Here is a 4,271-nt window from a genome sequence, read left to right as displayed (position 1 = left end):
GTGTGTGTGTGTACAGTATGTGAGTGCACACAAACACCGAGACAGACACAGAAGGTATAGCTGTCCACGACTGTGTGACACCAGCCGCTCCGTGTCAAACACTCCACCCACCTCATACCCACACGTCTGCGTGCAAACACACACACTTTCAACCAAGATGGGGTCATTTTTCACCGGGTAATTGGCGGCAAGGCACATTGCCCTTGGGATTCGATAATTCATAACCTCCTCCCATCCAATATTGGATAGCGAGTAGAAATGGGCTGAGACAAGGGGTGGTGTGTGTGCGGAGAGACGAGGAGAGGAGAAGGGGAGTAGGGGTGGTGGTGGTGGTGGTGGCTGCATCATTAGAGCGGAGAGGTAATGGCTCTTATTGATTCCGCCCCGCCAGGGCCCCCCTCACCATTTCATGTTTAAAACAACACTGATCCTCATTACCCAGGCATCCGCCACTGCACTGATAAGGAGGAGAGGAAAGACACGGCGAGAACAAGTGAGAGGAGGAAAGGAGAGATGAGCAGAAGAGGAGGCACAAAGAGGCTTTTGGGGGACGAAAAAAGGGGGGAATGAGAAGAAAATAAGGACATAAAAGATGGAAAGAATCTGAAGAAAAGGATGAAAGAACACTTGCAGCTTGTGTTTTGATGTCCAAATGCCTCCGTCTGAGTGCTATAAGTAATTACTGTCACCCTTTAATGCGTGTAATGCAGTATTACTTGTTTAAATCTCCCTCGCAGCCCCTACAGTGTGTAATAAGCCTAAAGAATTGACTCAAACGTAGACTCCTAGGATCTGTCTAATAATTCTCTGTGTTATTATCCTCTCTTTGCTGCTAATATACCAAAGCTCTCTGTGTGTTTGGCCACCGGCAAACATTATCATTACTGCGACGATGGAATGAGACCAGCTCTAATGTGTTTTCTTTTTTTCCCTCTCCTTAGTCTCTCCTTGACTCTTTCCAAATATGGATTTTTAAAAGAGAAAGGTAATTTGCCAGATCAAATTGCTCCAAACTATAAACTTGCACGTCAAAACCTTAACTATTTTTCATGGCTTTATTTGTTGCTATTCAAGGACTCAGCACTTTAAATCTTTTTTTGTTTCCCTTTTCCTTCTATTTGAAGCCATTTATGTGTGCAGCTGGCCAGTAAATCTAGTGGAGCACAAAGTGCTGGAGATCTGTGTGTGGTCTTCTTTGTTGACATCACCAATTTTAGTTCTTGACACATGTTCAAGACCCTGACCACTATCTGACTTGTGCAAGGCGCATTTTGAAATCTCGCAACGTGTGGTTGAGATTTTAAAACAAGTTAAAACACCTGAATAAATATGTTGGGCTTCATTGTTAGATTATAGCATCAGAAATAATTAGTTAAGCTCATCAAAGATTGGCTTCAAGTTGAGTCTTTCAGAGCTTGGCACATTCCAAAGTAGCTACTATGTGGCAGGCACAGAAACATTTAAAGGGATCCCCAATTAGCTGTAACATTAGACTTTATTTAATATTATATATAATAAAATATATATAATATATTATATAAACATATATTTTATCTGTAAAATAGACTGTAAAAATACTGTAGGATGTTCAATCTTTATAATTTTTAAACTAAAAGTTTAAAAATATATTTTAACACGGACGGGCCATTTTATTTACACGCAAAGCATTCTGGGTAAATGATGACATCAACTAGGTCATCGATGCGAGGCTGCTAGCGAGCTATATCCACCCTGAAGGTTAATCTTGGACAATATCTGATGATCGACTCTTTTAAATGAAACCAGAGAGCGTTGACAGAGTGGAGAAGGTAGAAATGACTCAGCCTGGAACTGAAAATATAGATGGAGGACAACAGAGCTGCTTCATGGAAGAAGAACCCCAGCTTAGCCTGTTAGCCTTGGCGCTAGCCCTCACGCTATATTGCCTTATATGCATTAGCTCGACGCTAGTGCGACAAGCTAAACTGTTGTCCATCTATATTTTCAGTTCCATGCTGAGTCATTTCTACCTTCTCCTCTCTGTCAACGCTCTCTGGTTTCATTTAAAAAAGTCGATCATCAGATGTTGTCCAAGATTAACCTTCAGGGTGGATATAGCTCGCTAGCAGCTTCACATCGATGACCTAGCTGATGTCATCTTTTACCCAGAATGCTTTGCGTGTAAATAAAATGGCTCCATCCTTGTTAAAATATATTTTAAAATTTTACAAAACTAAACAGGCAACAGTATTTTTACAGTCTTTATTTTACAGTTTAAATAAATGTTTATCAAATAAAGTTTAATGTTACATCTAATCGTGGATCCCTTTAAAAGCATGGCTTCTTTTAAGTCAACACTAAGAGAAGAAAATCTTAGAAAAATAGCACTTGTTTTCATTTCCTCAGATTGCTTGTTTCATTTTTCTGCCCACACTGCCAGCAAAGGGTTGGGGATAACAAAACAGTCACTTCTCTCCTGCCCATGTCCTCACCCCTGCCTTGTTTCTGATGCCCTCTCAAACCKCCCTTGTTCTCTGACAACAAACAAGTAGTCCACACTCTTCTCTCCCTTTCAATTAAAGGTCTGTTTTGACACTGGCGAGCCCCCATATATCCCTGTTAGCAGTGCAGGGGAGGCGGAGAGAAAGCAGTAAAAAGGAGATGTCGACCTCTGAGGGAATAATCCTGGTTCTGTGACATGTTGAGGGTCAGTTCTTTGCATCCTGCATGATAACGAGTACAGCATGAGAAAGACAGTGGAAAGGGGTTGTGTTGCAGATTTACACAAGGAGCTTGATCAGAATAAAATAATGAAAAACAAGATTTAATGATGATCAAAAAGCAAAGAGGAAATACTAAATGCTGGCAACAACAACAACGAAATAAAACTCAACAAGACTCAAAGAAAAACTGGGTGACACTAATTCTAACAGTACAAGTGTAAGTGGGAGCTGAGGGGCAGGAGCTGGCACAGTGATGACGATACACAAAAAAAATCATAAATCACAAAACTGACAATAAACATGATAACCAAACTAAATCTAACAATAAACACAAAAGACTACAGAAAAATAACCAAAAAATAAACAGATCCTTAAAGAGAGAGCAGAGACTTATTAACCATGCATTCTTGCGTCCATCGACCCAGGTGCAGTGCTGCTCTCCACACACAGACTTGCTGAAAGGCTGGCTGACCAGCCCACAGATCCTTAGATAAGCTCGCTAAAGGGCAGAATCTCCACAGAGCGGAATTTTCACAGAAAATCAGCATCTGGGAGACATGTTGTTCCTCATCTTTTGACCTCACAGATAAACCATCAGATCTATCAACTCAGTCGCAGCTTGAAAAACCACTGTGAGCCCCCGAAGTGGCACGACTGCTTTGACATCGGATGTGTGTGAATCAGATTTAAGCCTTAAATAAGTAATGACTCACCACAAGGCTCTGCATTCCCATCTCGTAGATGAGCAACCAGCATCAACATCTCTCTGAGTGTGTGCAGGGATGTGTGTCTGTGTGAGAGAGGTTACCAGAGGAGACATACTTTGTGCAAAATACCTCCATTGATGGTAGCCAAGTCAATGGCATCCTTGCAATAGTCATCCATACAGTCAATTACCTCACAGAAAGGTGTGTTATCTTCCTGATGGTCTGAGCTGCAGCTGGCTGCTTGCCCAGAGTTTCTGTTTGCCATCAATGTCTGCTTGAAATGGGTCCTTTTTTTCCTAGGAAATAAAAGGAATTTAAATATTGAACCTATCAGCAAATAAAGCTTAAATCTAAAGCCAAGATTTACCACTGGTTATAGATTTATAATTGAAACAGATAAAATCCCAGCTGATCTGATCATGCACACAGTTTTGAGGCGAGTTAGTAACAATGAAGTCTGTTAGATAATGTAACAAGGATCATAGCACTTCTGCAAATTCACCTTTTTGCTCTTATTACTGGGAGTTTGGCTCAATAATCAGTCACAGATGGGGGGGGGTTATATTTCTAGTGTGGGCTAACATACATACAGTGGGTAAAATAAGCCTTGAACACATCAACATTTTTCTCAGTAAATATATTACTAGAGGTGCTAATGACATGAAATTTTCACCAGATGTCGGTAACAACCCAAGTGATCCATACATACAAAGAAATCAAAAATAATGTGGAATGGCACAGGGAAAAAGTATTGAACACATCAACATTTTTCTCAGTAAATATATTACTAGAGGTGCTAATGACATGAAATTTTCACCAGATGTTGGTAACAACCCAAGTGATCCATACATACAAAGAAATC

The sequence above is a fragment of the Austrofundulus limnaeus genome, unplaced genomic scaffold, assembly GCF_001266775.1.
Source record: "Austrofundulus limnaeus strain Quisiro unplaced genomic scaffold, Austrofundulus_limnaeus-1.0 Scaffold255, whole genome shotgun sequence".
In the NCBI taxonomy this organism is placed as follows: Eukaryota; Metazoa; Chordata; class Actinopteri; order Cyprinodontiformes; family Rivulidae; genus Austrofundulus; species Austrofundulus limnaeus.
Note: the sequence above shows the minus strand (reverse complement) of the source record.